This window comes from Furipterus horrens, unplaced genomic scaffold (genome assembly GCF_987537825.1).
Source record: "Furipterus horrens unplaced genomic scaffold, mFurHor1.1.pri manual_scaffold_16, whole genome shotgun sequence".
Classification (NCBI taxonomy): Eukaryota; Metazoa; Chordata; class Mammalia; order Chiroptera; family Furipteridae; genus Furipterus; species Furipterus horrens.
In genome coordinates this window covers 2,736,008-2,752,144 of record NW_028327186.1, presented here as the reverse complement: position 1 = coordinate 2,752,144, position 16,137 = coordinate 2,736,008, and the positions used below count along the sequence as shown (strand labels likewise).

At 55.6% G+C, this 16,137-nt stretch overlaps 1 protein-coding gene across 7 annotated transcripts in view; it reads right to left on the bottom strand.

Moving 5' to 3' along the window:
- Positions 1-16,137, bottom strand: part of APBA2 (amyloid beta precursor protein binding family A member 2) — a 113,723-nt gene that overhangs the window by 60,427 nt on the left and 37,159 nt on the right. For all 7 annotated transcript variants that reach the window (XM_090263569.1, XM_090263567.1, XM_090263573.1 and 4 more), the window contains one exon: positions 12,136-12,245. The gene's annotated coding sequence lies outside the window, so the exon portion shown is untranslated. The remainder of the gene's footprint in view (positions 1-12,135; positions 12,246-16,137) is intronic.

Below are 16,137 nucleotides of genomic sequence, written 5' to 3'. Positions count from 1 at the left end.
CGCGGAGAACTCACATGCACCCCAGCCCTCCTGCAAGACTGGTTGAGTTCTGCAGCTGATGGCAGCTTCTAAGGTGTACAGACGTCACAGCACTATGGAAAGTCAAGGTGCTCTTAATGACAACTTCTCCGCGTAAATGTTTCCAGTTCTCATAGACAGTAATCCTCACGGGGGCAGGCAGCCAGGTAGCTCAGCTGGTGAGAGCATTGCCCCGATACGCCAAATGTTGTGGGTTTGAACCCCAGTCAGGGCACTTACAAGAGACAACCAATGATGCATCAATGGGGGGAATCACAAATTGATGTTTCCTCCTCTCTCTCTCTTCCCCTCCAAAAATTAAAAAAAAAAAGTTCTATAATAGAAACTTAAACTTAAAACAGATTTGTGTAATCGTTACTGAATCACTAAAAATGATACTAAACGCCTGACTATAGCCAAGCAGGGAATGTCTTGGAAATGTTCTGATATTAAAAAGGCAATTCTGATTTCACAAATAGCTGGGGATAAGTACTAAAAAAAAAAAAAAAAAAAGACCCTCCTGCTTTGGAAGTACAGTGAGGCCTACAAAGCTGGGGGCTGTCGCCTAAAACCTACATCGGCGGGGATTTGCTGAGCACTGGGAAGCACAGAAGCCCTTAAGTGTGGGCAGAGCTCAATGAGCCTGAGTCTCAGCCGTCTTGGTGCCCCGCCCCCACCCGGGGCAGACTGTGGGCAGTCATAACCACGGCTCCGGGCCCCTGGCAGAAGGAAACCGCTAACATCTGATAATGAACTCTTCAGCGAGAGACTCGCAGACAGGAAAATGCAGCCCATTAGCCGTCTGGAAAATCCTTGGCTCCCTCCCAGGGGTTCGTGCCTTCGAGGTATTAAGGAGCTTTATGGCATCACCCCAAATGCTCCATTTTCATTTTAATGTATTCTTGCATTTAGAACATTTTCCGGTCCCTCCTAGATCAGTCAGGACAGGCTAGGCCATGCTGCAGTAACAAATGACTCCTAAATTGATAGCTCAGGAACCGTTTCTGTCTTGCTCAGTCTGCTTGGGGGGCGAACTCCCATTTCATTGGCCCAAGCAAGTCACGTGGGCTCTAAGTTTGAGGCACTGGAGAGGCATGGTCCTCCCACATCCGGGGGGGGGTGGGGGTGGTTGTGTCCCCGCTTCCTGTAAAGACAGCACAGCCAGAGATGCGGCCTTCACAGGCTCCCACTCCTTCTCAGGTCCTCTGACTTCAGCCTGGGAAACAGCAGGAGCACAGGCTCGGGGGAAATATGGGCGGTTTGGTGCAGAGAGGACACATCAAACCTCACAGTGCTCCTTCCCAGCTTGGGGACAGCAGCCATAGTGGGCGGGACCGTGGCCCCTGCCCAGCGTGGCAGCCCTGCCCCTGGAGTGCCACGTGGGAGCCGGCCCCAGTCCTGAAAGGGTTGGCAGGCCTCCCTAGGCTCCTGGGTAGCTCTTTTCTCAGTCAAATCACTCACATTCCCCTACAGACAGAATCGCCTTTTTTATTTTTTATTCGTTGTAATCTACAGTTAAATCAATAACTATGAAGCCAGCTTCTTAGCCCTCTTAATTGCCCAAAAGAGATCATCCAGCAGAAGGTGCATTTCCCTGAATAGAACAGGTGGGCAGCTACAATAACATTTCTTTTTTTCAGCTGATGTTCCTCCTGGGGTAATTTAAATAAGCCACAATAGCACAATCGTTCCAATTAATTATAAGAGCCTAAAAAAGCCACGGGATGGGAGTCAGAGGGCAGGTCCCGGTCTCGGCTCTTTGGCGAATCTACCAGTGCGCCCTGAGCCAGACCTGGGGCTCTCTCCAGCCCAGGTCTGCGTCACCTGTAACACAGACAGCCACGGCTCCCACGCCGCCGGGGACCCGCAGGCAGGTCATGAGGTCCATGTACTAGGCAGCGACCAGAACTTTCAAAACGAAGATGCACCCTCTGCAGGATGCATCACCTCTAATGAGTGTAAAAAACGGTATCCTGACACTTCTGTTTGAGGTGTACAATGCACACAGGTCCTAGGTAGTAAAGTGAAATGTGCTTTTTACTATGGTTTAAAATCGTCATGTTGACAAAGACCTACGACTCCAGGCTCTAGTCAGTGCCACGAATAGACAAGCAAAGCCAGGAAGGCCCCCAGGGACTAAGTCAACCGAGGGGATGGGGGTGCAGGGTGGGGTGGCCCTGCTCTCTTCGCAGGAAACCAGGCCCCCCAACAGTGCCCACACGCATACCAGCGTGGGGTGGAAACCCACACGCAGCCACATCTTGGATAGGTTTTGGGCTGGTGAGAACATTGGGCAGGTGGAGCAAGAAGCGGTCTGACTCTGATCCAGCCGGGCCAGGACGAGGGTGAAGTACGTGAGGACCCAGGCCGCCCTTGCGTGCAGCCGGTCACTGGCCAGCCCGCGGGAGGGGCTCCGCACACCCCGGGCCAGGCGCACGCACCCAGCGCTGCGCCGAGCGCGCCGAGCCCCGCGCTTCCAGGCGTCTCCGCCAGGGGGCGCAGGCGAGAGGCGACGAGCAAGTTCAAGTTCACGGGGACGATGCCCCTGGGGGCGTGGGCTCTCCCACTGCTAAAGGGGTGGTCCGCAGAGGCTTCGCGGGGAAGGAAAACATTAGAGCCGGCCTAGCAAGCGGCTAGGGTTTTCCAGGGAAGGGTTCCAGAAAATGAAACCAGAGAGGAGGGGCTTCCAGCTTTTCCTGTGAGTGAGACGGGGCGCTGGGGGGTTTGGACTGAGGCGTGACTGAAAGCTGCTGCGTGGACGCAGACCTGGTGGGAGGGTGTGGGGTCTGGGTAGAAGCAGGAAGCCGGGAGGCTGGTGCCGCAGCCCAGGCGGGGAAGAGGACAGGGCCGGGCAGGGGGCGACAGAGTCTGGCCCAGGCACCTGAAGGATGCAGCTGGCATTGAATGAGACGGGGAACTGGTGTTGGGAGGGACCGTGGGGGCCAGCTTGGCACCTGATGTCCTGGGGCGACCATGAGACCCCCCAGGGGGAGGCACCCCGTGGGCAGTTGGACAAACAGGTCTGGCGTTCAGGAAAGACGTCTACGCTAAGATATACGTTCCGGATTCTCTGCACGTGGATGGATTTATGGGACAAGACTGAATGAGATCAGCAAGAGGGTGCGCGTGGCTCGATCAGAGGAGAGGACCCCGCACTGCTCCTGGGGACATGCCAGCAAAGGGAGCGAGTGGCAGGGAAGGGAAACCCTGGGCAAGGGCAGGGGCACTTCCGGGGAAGGGAGAGGACACAGGCTGTGACAGGTCAGGTCAGAGGGGACTGAGGCGTGACCGCTGGCCTGGACGCCTGGGAGGGGCTCAGTGACCTTGACACGTAGGGTGTCCGTACAAGGTGCAAAAGTCGCACTGAAGCAGGTTTCAGGGAGAAGAGGAGGGGAGGAACTGGAGACCGGCAGAGACATCTCTTTGCAGAAATTGTACAGCAAATAGAGCAAAAAAAAAAAGAGAGAAAAAGAAAAAGGACAGAGCAGAGGAGGAGATGGGAGCAAGAGCTTTTCTCGGATGGGAAGAAACGTGGCATCTGTGACTGCGCAGAAAAGGGCCCAGTGAGAGCAGGGAGCGCTGCTGGGGGGACAGAGTGGCGCCAAGGTGGCATCTGCTGCTCAGCAAAGGAGGGGGTGGCTGTGAGCAGGACGCGCGACTTCCAGGCTCAGGACGAGCTCGAGGGACGTGGGCGCAGACGCGGGGACAGACGCTGGCAGGGAGTGGCGTGGGGGGGCGGGGTCTAAACCAACCAGGGGAGCCCTCGCTTTACTAAAGACCCTGGAGCCCACAGAAGTCGATGGGGGCTGGGACTCCGAGCGACGGGAGCGACGGGGATACAAGGTGAACAATAGCCCAGTGTCCCCTTCGCATCCCTGATACACCTCAGCATTTACACAGTACGAAGACCACGGACTTGGGCTCTAAGATGGCACATTAGAGCCCATTTTGATTAGCTCCTTGAAGTTGGCCAAAAAAAAAAAAAAAAAAAGAAAAACAAATTCAGCCCTGACTGCTGTGGCTCAGTGGGCAGGTCATTGTCCCGCAAACCAAAGGCTCGCCAGTTTGATTCCTGGTCAGGGCACACGCCTGGGTTGCGGGCCAGGTCCCCCGATGGGGCTATGCAAGACGCAACCAATCAACCCATCGATGTTTCTCTCCCTCTCCCTCTCCCTCCTTTTCCCTCTCTCTAAAAATAAATAAATAAAATCTTTAAGAAAAAGCATATCACTGCTGTAAGTTCTCATGTTCTCTATCCAAACAATAGAAATGGTTACTCTTGGTTTCCTCAGGGTGGCTGAGAAAACAAATACAGGGAAAATTTCTCAGTTAATGAAAACTCAAGTTGCAGGAACCCAACAAAATATGGTTTTTGTAGAGCTTCACAACATGCAAAACCATGTCATTTAGGCATATACACAGGGTAAAACTTTTAAAATATGCCCTAAGATAATAAACAGTAACTTCACTTCAGTATATTTTACAAAACTGACTGGGAAGGCACATTCATGGTGGTGTGACTTGTATGCCTTATTTCTTAAATCGGGTGTTAAGGTATATTTTTTTGTGTATATTCTTTTGACCTTCCAAGTCTTTTGTTTGTCCTGCTCTATAAAGTCACTGGTCCAACTTTTCCTTTCCACCCTGGGACTTGCAGACATGGCTCCCATGAGCCAAGTCTAAGGTGCTATGGAGCTATGCATTCCCAGACCCAAGGGGAGACGTGCAGGTGTACACGGGTTAGCATACATGCCATGTTCTGGCTCTGTCCACTGAGAGGGCCTAGAAGCAACGGCATCTCAGTAGCCTCAAGCACACTCAACACACAGACCTTGGTTTCTAAATACCATTCTCCATACAAGGAAGGGATCCTTGGAAAAACAGCTGATGCTAGGGCTGGGGCGGAGGAAATGCAAGATGGGCCTGGAGCCTCTTGCTGTGACAGGAACTAAGAAAACGCTCACAAGGTGAAAAGCTAGAGGGATGAATGAGAGACAGAGGCAGCAAACTGACAGGGCCCCCAGTGGTCAAAGCTAGGGCAAGAGAGTAACAGAACAGATAATGTAGGATGGCATTATACACCAAATATAAAAAGACACCCACGAATCCATGCGGATATACACAAATGCTAGAACAAACAAACAGGCAAGAATACACAAGTCTCTGGTGCAAAAGAAAAAAAAAAAGGAAATGATTTATGTCAACATTCTCCTGTGGAAGAGGTGGCGCTTAAACGTGGTTGGTGCCCGTGACGTCCTTCCAAAGAGGAGTATGGAAAGGGGTGGGGTCACTGGATACATAAGTTATCAAGGTCACCGTCAATGGTGGGACATCACGTCCCAATGAGACAATATGCTGAGACAGGCACGTCACCTCTGCGGTCTTCCTCCCCCAAACCCCAAACCCAGTCTAGCCATCAGATAAACCCACATCGAGAGACGTTCTCCGGAACGCCAGACCAGGACTCCTCACACCTGTCCAGGTCATCAACCGCAGGGAAAAACAAGGCACTGGCCCAGCCCACAGGGCAACATCAGGCAGAAACTGAGGAAATCAAGATACACCGTGGAGTCGTTAGTAGGAACGCACCAGCACTGCCTTGTTTATTCTGCCAAACGTGCCACGTTCGTGCAGTTAATGAGGGAACCTGACGAAGGGGCCCATAGGAACTCCCTGTACTATCCGGGCAACTTTCCTATCAATCTAAAACTGTTCTGAAATTCGAAGTTGATTAATGATAAAATGCAACCGGGAAGGCGTGCCTCTGATGAGGGCAGACGCCTCTTTGCTGAGATCCAGACGCCCTGGCTGGCTCCCACGCCTTCCCATGGGCCGCAGGGGTGAGGGGCGCAGGGTGTAGCCCCAAGGCTCAGGGGCAGTGGCCCCCGGCCACAGTGGGTTGCCTGGGACCCGAGAGGGTAAGTGGCCAGCCACGGGCAGAGTGAACAGACACCAGGAGGCCCTTTCTCCCCAGACCCCCAGTCTTTGGGAACGGAGGGACCTGGGTCGGGCCCTGGCAGGGCAGCCCTGCTCCACCCAACGCTGCTGGCAGCGGTCACAGCCACACCCCGAACGCCCTGTGATGCATGAGGTCAGCCGTGGCGACATCGCTGTGCACACATTCTGACATACTGCCCTTCCTCCCCGAGCCCATGAAAGAGGAGGAGGATGGAAGTTTCTCACATCCTAGCCACCCCCCCTGCACCCCACAATGCCACCTCTTCTGACGCCTCTCCCGGCGGTAGGCCGGCCATAGACCAGCACCGGGCACACGGCAGGTCCGCGTCTGAGGCCATGATGGGGGTGTACTCCAAACAATGGAGCCACGCCGGCCACGGCCCCTTTAAGCCGTTCTGGGGGGAATGCTGATCTCAGCTTGAGTCAGGAAAGCAGAGGTCCCCAAATGCACCCCTCCATGAAGAGTGGGTGCCTGCCCCAGTGCAGAGCCGCCCCATGCGCCACGCCTGCCAGGCTCACCAGGCCTCCCACCCTGGACAGCTCCTCTGTGCCCAGCCCAGCCCGTTGGGGACCTGAAGCCCCCACGTGTACTGAGTGGCTGTGCTCTCTGAATGGGGCCTCCAGGTCGCTGTTGTTTCACGTGCTAAGGAAAGGCCACAAAGAAGCCCTTGCCACTGTCACTGTGAGTCAGGGCCCCTGGCCGTGGGAGACAGCAGCAGCCAGCAGGTCCTCCCCGGAGAGCGTGGTGAGGGTCTCCCTGCGCTGCCCAGCTCCGCTGCTCTGCAGGATGGGAGGGAGGAGGGCACAGTGGGGACCGCCCCACTTCAAAGCCCCTCGGGACACTCCCTCTGGGCTAGCAGGCCCCAGTGGCCACCCAGGGGCCGGCCAACACCCACGTCCTGTGCATGAGCAGAAAACAGGCCCTGGGAGCTCTTCCGGGACGTCCGCAGGAAGGGCAGCCCTCAGGTTTTAAACCCCTTGGCAACGGGTCTGCCCCTCACCGTGCCCACAAATTCTGGGTACAGAGCTGCACTCCTACCGGGACATGGAAATCAGCACCCTCTGCTCTGAGGGCTGTGCCGGACCGCCAGGCCCGCTGGGAGCTGCGGAGTGTAGAAGAGCTCCTGGAGAATCTGATGCCCCGCCTGCCAGCGCAGCCTCCAGTCCCTGCAAGTGCAGCCCCCAAACCTGCCAGTGCAGCCTCCGGTCCCTGCCAGTGCAGCCCCCAAACCTGCCAGTGCAGCCTCCGGTCCCTGCCAGTGCAGCCCCCAAACCTGCCAGCGCAGCCTCCGGTCCCTGCCAGTGCAGCCCCCAAACCTGCCAGTGCAGCCTCCGGTCCCTGCCAGTGCAGCCCCCAAACCTGTCAGTGCAGCCTCCAGTCCCTGCCAGTGCAGCCCCCAAACCTGCCAGTGCAGCCTCCGGTCCCTGCCAGTGCAGCCCCCAAACCTGCCAGTGCAGCCTCCGGTCCCTGCCAGTGCAGCCCCCAAACCTGCCAGTGCAGCCTCCAGTCCCTGCCAGTGCAGCCCCCAAACCTGCCAGTGCAGCCTCCGGTCCCTGCCAGTGCAGCCCCCCCCAAACCTGCCAGCGCAGCCTCCGGTCCCTGCCAGTGCAGCCCCCCCCAAACCTGCCAGTGCAGCCTCCAGTCCCTGCCAGTGCAGCCCCCAAACCTGCCAGTGGAGCCTCCGGTCCCTGCCAGTGCAGCCCCGCCAAACCTGCCAGTGCAGCCTCCGGTCCCTGCCAGTGCAGCCCCGCCAAACCTGCCAGTGCAGCCTCCGGTCCCTGCCAGTGCAGCCCCCAAACCTGCCAGTGCAGCCTCCGGTCCCTGCCAGTGCAGCCCCCAAACCTGCCAGCGCAGCCTCCGGTCCCTGCCAGTGCAGCCCCCCCAAACCTGCCAGCGCAGCCTCCGGTCCCTGCCAGTGCAGCCCCCCCAAACCTGCCAGCGCAGCCTCCGGTCCCTGCCAGTGCAGCCCCCAAACCTGCCAGCGCAGCCTCCGGTCCCTGCCAGTGCAGCCCCCAAACCTGCCAGTGCAGCCTCCGGTCCCTGCCAGTGCAGCCCCCAAACCTGCCAGTGCAGCCTCCAGTCCCTGCCAGTGCAGCCCCCAAACCTGCCAGTGCAGCCTCCGGTCCCTGCCAGTGCAGCCCCCAAACCTGCCAGTGCAGCCTCCGGTCCCTGCCAGTGCAGCCCCCAAACCTGCCAGCGCAGCCTCCGGTCCCTGCCAGTGCAGCCCCCAAACCTGCCAGCGCAGCCTCCGGTCCCTGCCAGTGCAGCCCCCAAACCTGCCAGTGCAGCCTCCGGTCCCTGCCAGTGCAGCCCCCAAACCTGTCAGTGCAGCCTCCAGTCCCTGCCAGTGCAGCCCCCAAACCTGCCAGTGCAGCCTCCGGTCCCTGCCAGTGCAGCCCCCAAACCTGCCAGTGCAGCCTCCGGTCCCTGCCAGTGCAGCCCCCAAACCTGCCAGTGCAGCCTCCGGTCCCTGCCAGTGCAGCCCCCAAACCTGCCAGTGCAGCCTCCGGTCCCTGCCAGTGCAGCCCCCAAACCTGCCAGCGCAGCCTCCGGTCCCTGCCAGTGCAGCCCCCCCCAAACCTGCCAGTGCAGCCTCCAGTCCCTGCCAGTGCAGCCCCCAAACCTGCCAGTGCAGCCTCCGGTCCCTGCCAGTGCAGCCCCCAAACCTGCCAGTGCAGCCTCCGGTCCCTGCCAGTGCAGCCCCCAAACCTGCCAGTGCAGCCTCCGGTCCCTGCCAGTGCAGCCCCCCCAAACCTGCCAGTGCAGCCTCCGGTCCCTGCCAGTGCAGCCCCCAAACCTGCCAGTGCAGCCTCCGGTCCCTGCCAGTGCAGCCCCCCCAAACCTGCCAGTGCAACCCCCAAACCAGCCAGCGTGACCCCTCCACAGCTACCCCCACCTCCCTTCCTCCCCTCCCTCCCCACAGATACCTCACCAGAAGCAGAGAGACTGACCGTCACCAGCTCAGGCAGGGCCACGGTGACTGGGCAACCTTTGTCTCTGGGGACCCGGCAGCACCCGATGCGGAAGGGAGGCACTTACAGGGCCTTCGCGGCAGGCAGCCTTGCCCAGAGCCAGGCTGGGGGCGGGGAGGGGCCTGTCCCCAACGCCCTCTCCATCGGGGCTGAGGCTCGCTCATGGGGACCTTCCTCCCCTCCAACACCTGCGCATTTTAATATAACTTCCCAAAATATTGCTCTGCAATTATTTCTAGAGACTTAAGGGGGATCCTCAAGTACACACAATTAAGACTAAAATTGTAATTTTAAATTACTGCTAATGTGAATAATTTTAAAGCGTTCCCGACTCCAAGACACATGCGGAACACGGCGCCCCAGCGAACCCTTAGAGGCCACCACGCTCCTGAAAACGAAACTGCAGGTGAAACGCGTGGAGCCCCCACGACACCCTGCAGAAACGGCCGTTATTTTTCCAGTTTTGCAAAATGAATGTTTCTCCGTCCACCTCCTGGAAAGTGTGGTGATGAACTGAACCCGTAGTATCAGCCCCAGGTCGGGGGGACAGGGACGCAAGGTCACCCTGTCAGCCCTGCGTTCCTGGACGGAGGCATGACGTTCATTCACTCCGGTTCATGGGGGCCTTTTGCCAGCTGCCCCCACCCTGTAAGCACCTGTTCTTGGGCCTCCCTCAAAGTCCAGGATGACCCGCTTGCTCTGTCCCTCCCGGAGGCCCCCAGCAGGGGCACAGGACGCTCAGCGTGACCCGTCCTGCCGCCCCAGAGCAGCCACCTCCTCCAGTTACTGACACCCCCCACCCACCCCCAAGCCTGTTGTCCCGGTGTCCCAGCCCGTCAGACCAGGGGAGGGGGGAGAGGGGCTTTCCCTGCAGGGCTGTGCCCGTTGGAAGGGACAGAAGGCTCTGTCACCTCTGGGGCAGCATTTCGAGACCCCACGGTACCATCAGCTCAGCGCCAGCCAGAACCAACCTCACAAGCGTCAAAAGGTAGAAAACAGCCTCGCAGCTTGACCTGCTTGTGGAAACGCCCCAAACAGCAGCAGGGACGGTGATGTGTCCCTGCTAACCCGTACCCCCCTATACTGGCAGGCGGGGGGGCCCTGAGGCATGCTGGGGACAAGCCTCTGGGCCTCGGTGTCACCTCTGCTCCTCTGCCTCCCACGCAGCTTTTCTTTATGTAGGCCTAAGGGCCAGTATCTCCCTTCACGTAAAATGACCGCTATAGATGCTTCCACTGGGGGCAGACGCAGCCTGCTGGTTAGTGAGTGGGAGGCCAGTCACGTTTCCTCATACAACCGTGGTCTTTAGGAAAAGTCTCCCCCTCCCCCCGACAGAGCTAGGAAAATAATATCTGGGACACTTGTCGTTAAGAGCAGGACAGATGGCCATGGTTTAGAAATCTGTTCGTAAGAATCGACTCTGGTGGTGGGATCGTCGACAAGACATGGAGAACGGGGAGATCCTGTTTTTCTTGGGGTGTGGAAGGTCCTCTGGGGCAATCCCAGACACGGGGCATTGGGACCGTAAGGAAAGGGGTGGGATGAGAGGGCGGGGCAGCTGGCGACTGAGCCGTGACTGCAGGGAAGCCCACGTGCTCTGTGCTGGCCAGGGAGGCCCTGCCCCCAGCTCCCCCAGAACAGCACCGAAGACAGGCCATCGGCCTCTGGGAGAGGCGTTTCCAGGGGTGACTGGGGGCCGTTTCCTCTGTCCAGTGGGGACACCTGGGAACCGCTCCCCCCCCCGGGCACTTCCTCTCTCCTGTGCTTCCAAGCCACCCAGACCACAACGCACGAGAGAAAACCTCCGAAGCGGCAGCCGGCCAGGCAGCTTGGCCTGGTTATTTCTCTCTTTTGGTTTATTCGCTCTGAATGTGCCAGGCACTCTCCTGGGTCTGGGGGCGAGAGGGGACAGACAGACGAAGCTCCAGGGCCCCAGAGTGGATGTTCTCACGGGGAAGAGAGGCAACAGGAACCATCGCTTTGACGGGAAGTCAAAGCAGGGCAGGGACTGCGTGTCAGCTTGGACGTGTCCAGGGCTGGGAAGTCGTCCCTCCTGTCCTCACAGCGAGAAAAGGCTGGGCATGGCGAACGGCAAGGGCTGTTCTTGGACCCCTCTGTGAACCGCGTTTACAGGCCACGTCCCTGAAATCTGGGGGGCCAAGAGACACATGCTCTCGGCGCTGGCAGAGGGAGGGGACACTCACCCACGCGAAACACACCCAGAGTTGTAGCAAAGGCCTGCTGTGCAGGAGGAAGACTGGAGCGGAACCTGGTCCCAGGGCCACGGGGAAAAGGGGTTCCTCTCACTGCCATTCCCATGGGTGTCCTCACGCGGCAGTGGGAGCTCGGTAGCCCCGAGGGGGGAGGGGGAGCTTTGATAAGGGACCTGATCTCATCATGAGGACTCAGCCTCATCACCTAATACCATCACCCTGAGGTGAGGACTTCCACATACGAACTGGGAGGATGGAGATCCAAACACTCAGGCCAGCACCAGGGAGACCACCTTTGGGGCCATAGAACACACCTTAACAGTTTTTAAAAATAGAAATACAAGCCCAGAATGGAATGAAGCTAAAAAATCAATAACAGGCAGACAGGTGAAATTCCCAAATATGAAGAAATCACACAATGCAATTCTGAATAACACATAAATCAATAAAGAAAATAACAAGTGAGGATTTAAAAAAAAATATTTTTGAACTAAGTGCAAATGAAAATACCAGTTGTCACAATGTAGCAAAAGCAGTGCCTGGAGAGAAATGTAGAGCATTAAAGGTGTATATTTGAAAAGAAGATCGAAAATCAATAACCTAAGCTTCGACCTTAGAAAACAAGACGAAGAACAAGTGAAACCTAAAGCCAAGTCGAAGAAATAGAGTAAAAATTAGAGTATCAATCAATGAAATTGAAAGCAGGACAAGAAGAAGCCTGGGTCTCAGGAAACGCGTGTGTACTGTGTGGCTGTTTGCCCTGTAATCCCTTCCGTCTTTCTCCCCCAAACAAAGGTGAATTTGTAAAAACAGAAAACAGTGAAAAAACCCTCAGAGTTGCTGCATTTGCTGAGGCTCTTGTGAGAGAGGTGGCATGGCTAGTCTCCCCGCCCCCGTGTAGAATGGAGCTGAGAGGCCCATGTGATGGCACGTTGGCCAGAGCACCTTGGTGGCCGCCACGGGCCTGACTCACCCAGACTCTCCAGGCCCCAGAGAACGCTCAGCCATCCGCAGGTCAGTCCCGGCCTTGGCGGCAGGCTTGCCCGTCCGGGACTCGGCAGAGCTTCGATCTTCTTCCGGACGCTGGAATGAAAGAGACGTAACTGGGGCATCCGTGGAACACACATTTCTTTTCTTTATCTGGGTTATCACTTGCCTCCCTCGCTGGAAAGTAACCGCTGTGAGGGCAGGGATTTTTGATCAAGACTCAACAGACACTTGTGGAGTGAATGAATGAATGAGTCCCATAAACAGGAAACTTAAAACTGCTGGGAAAAAATTAAACCTAGTAATTTTCAAAAACATGGTCGTTGATATTCAGAGAGCCCCGCGTGAGAATGGGCACAGCTGAGGACCCGCCGGCTAAACTAGAGGATGGAGCCAAGGGATTCTCCCAGAATGCAGTGCGAACAGACCGTGGGCAGCAGCCCTGGAGGAGGACCGGTTGTCCTGAGTTTGGGGTGGGCCAAGGGCTCCAGGAGCATCCTTCCCACGCCCACCACACAGCCTCCCTCTCTCCAAGTTAAGGGACACTGGTTAATTCTCAGGATTTTGTTCTGTCCCAGGACTGCTCTCTTATTTGGGGACCAAGCACACAGCACAGGACACCTCAGCAACCATGTCACCCTTGGGCTGGGTTCTTGGCATCTCTAGGCAGGCACATTTCTCAGGTGCTGGCTGTTGGTGATGAATTACATTTTCACTAGTTTTCTCCTTAAAATTTTTTTTTCTTTTAGGCGGAGTCCCAGTGAAGCCTTTCAGAAAAGCAAGTCAGTATATTGTATCAAAAATTTTAAAAATGCGTGCTGACCGGTGTGGCTCAGTGGGTTGGGCGTCATCCTCCAAAGCGGAAGGTCACCAGTTTGACTCCCAGTCAGGGCACAGGCCTGGACTGCAGGCTCACGGGTGAGAAGCAACTGATAGGCAATGTTTCTCACACATCAGACCTTCTCGCCTCCTCTTTCTCCCTCCCTCCCCCATCTAAGGATACATAAATAAAATCTTTTTTAACAATTTAAAACTGCACACCCTTTTACCCAACGATGCCATTTCCAGGAGGATCACATATGTATGGAATAAAGGATGCCTGTCTGAGGATTTCATTGTGGCAATATTTTTTAAAAACCGGAAGCAACCTAAGTGCTCATAAATAGGAAAACGGTTAGATAAATTATGGCCGAGTCCACATGCCAGAATACTAGGAGGCCTTTTTTCTTTTTCTTTTTTTTTTTCTTTTCTTTAAAGAAGACAGACCAATAATGTACTGATGGAGAGAAATCTTAAAAGCCTGTTGTATGAAAATGGCAAGTCAGCTGGAGAACGAGAGAGGACCCAAAACAAGCTGGAATTATCCTCTGGAGGTCAGGCTTCCCTCGCTAGGTGAGTGTTCTGGGAGCCCATCTGGCTCAGTGCACCAGCTGGCGTTGTTGTGAGAGGCTGCGTTCGGCTTCAGTGAGTTTTTTTTGAAGGCTCTTTCAATGTGTTTGCCCATTTCATGACGGGTGATTTACGAGCGCACCCGCCCACTCCACACTGAGGCTTCAGCAGTTTCTGACCACAAACGGCATGGCTGCCCTGAGACACTGTTTTTCCCCGGGTGAAAAAAGTCCTCAGAGAGAAGTACCTTGCCCGTGTGAGAGGTGAAGGCAAAAGCGGCAGAAGCACTTAAAAGGCATCAAAATCGATGAGCTCGAAACTGTCTCGACGGGTATATTGTATCAAATAGAGAGTACTGGAAGGTCATTGGCGTTCAAACACGTAAGAGTAAATACACAATTGTTTATAAGTAAATCCCGGGTTTTGGGTCCCCTCTCACGTGTGTGTATTGGCCTCAGGTAGAGGCACGTTGACCTAGCTAGGAAATCGACATACATGTCTCAGGTCCATGTACATGCAAAGATGCACAGCTGGGGCCAGAAGGGCCCCCACCAAATGCCCCCGGTGGCTTCCCCTGGGGAGAGGGTAGAAATGAGGAGGGGGGCTCGGGGAGGCCTCACTTTCCCCGTATTAAATACGTGTGCCCTGGTTTTGAGTCTTTTAACAAAATGCACTTGTTATTCACCAGCTTTATCATGAAACCCATGGCCTGACCCCCCAGGATTTCATATTCCAGCTGGGAGATGTGAGCGCTGAGAAAAAAAGGCCTGCAGGAAAGGGCAGGTGGGAGGACAAGAGGCAGGACTTCCCTCAGAAGGCCCCGCTGCTGAGCATCAGGAAAGGCCATGCAAGAGAAACCGAGTCTCCTGAGGAAGGTGAGCCTGGGGCAGAGATGGGACCTCCAGGCGATCAGGAGGCACACATCACAGGACGGGTCCAGGGGAACAAAAACACACAGGGAGGCAGGGACTGAAGGCAGGGAGAGACGGATGGGGACCTTGGGGACCGAGGCCAGGGCAGCGAGGCCCTGGGGCATTGGAGGGGGAGGAGCACTAGGAAACCAGTTCCCTTCACCCAGCAGTTCACGTGCAAGTGGGTGTGGCTTGGGCGTGTACGTGTGATTGGACGAGGTATGTGTGGTGCGTGTGGATCTATGGGATGTGTTTGGTGTGTATGAAGGGAGGTGTGGGGTTGGGAGTATGATGTGTGTGTGGGTGTGCATTATGGGTGATGTGTATGTGAGCGAGGTATGTGTGTGGTGGGTGTGGTAACTGGGGTGCGTGTGATGTGTGGTGTGTAGTGGGTACGGGTGTGTGTGTGTGTGTGCGTGGTGTGTGTGTGTGAAGTGTATGCACGTGTGTATGTGTATAGTGTGTGGTATGTGTATATGTGTGGGGGGGGGCTGTGTATGTGTGTATGCATGGTGTGTATAGTGTGTGTGTGTTGTGTATAGTATGTATGTGTAGTGTTGTGAGGTGTGTGGTGTATGTGGTGTGTGTATATGTGGGCCGTGTGGTATGTGTATGTTATATGTGGTGCATGTAGTGTGTACATGTGTGTGGTGTGTATGCACATGCGCACACATATGCACCCGGGACAACAGGTGGGCTGGGAGCCTGGGACATGCTGCAGTGGTGGCACCTCGATCGCTGCCTCCTGTCTGGGGATTGAACCTGCCAACCTTTGGCATACAAGACAACACTCCACCAACTGAGCCACCCACCCAGGGCCCAATGTGCATTTTTAAAGTAAATACACACACAGGTACTCAAGGTACCTTCCAGCAAAAGGTGCAGGGAAGAAGGATAAAAACCAGGAGCCGTTAGGGCCGCAGGCTCATCCTCTGATGCCCCTACAGCCCACAAGGACCGCTCAGGAACTGTAAGAGGAAGGCCAGTAGCAACCGGATCCTCACCTCCAGGGAATGTGGGGTCGAGGGTCAGCCTCGGGCGGGTGCCAGGGGGCAACATCCCACGAAGCCGCCCTCGGCCTCCTCACCCTCGCCTGCGCGAGTCTCACCGCCAGCAGCTGGAACTCGGGGCTTGTTATGACGTCCCCACCTTAATGATGCTTGCCTAGAGCTGGGTGTGGTTCCAGGATTTGTTTTTTTTTTTTTTAAAGCCAATCCTCAATGAAAACAGGAGCTGGATCAGTCCTCACAGATGCTAAATCTCCACGTCACTGAAGTTGCAGCATCCCCATTTCAGATTTCAAAGCACAGAAGGACAGATCTCTGAGGAACCCACGCTTCCTGGTCCCGAGTGGATTCTCAGAAATAGAAAACCTCTTGCTTGGCCCTTCACGAAAATAGCCTCCCCGGCATGTAACAAGCGGATGAAAAGTAGCATCACCACGACCCAAATACAAACACTGGAAACCTTCTGGGTCTCCCAGATGCCAATAAAAAGTATTTAAAATGATTTCACATCAAGCCCATTCAACAGAACTCAAAATAGCCCAGGCTATTTTGTAAGCAGGTAACAGCTTACAAAACTGAAAAGAGAAAATGAAATCACTTCATTACTATATAGGATTTCCAAAGATGATGCTCTTGAAATCTCTTTTAAAACAATAAGGTCCTGCCATGACTGGTGTGGGT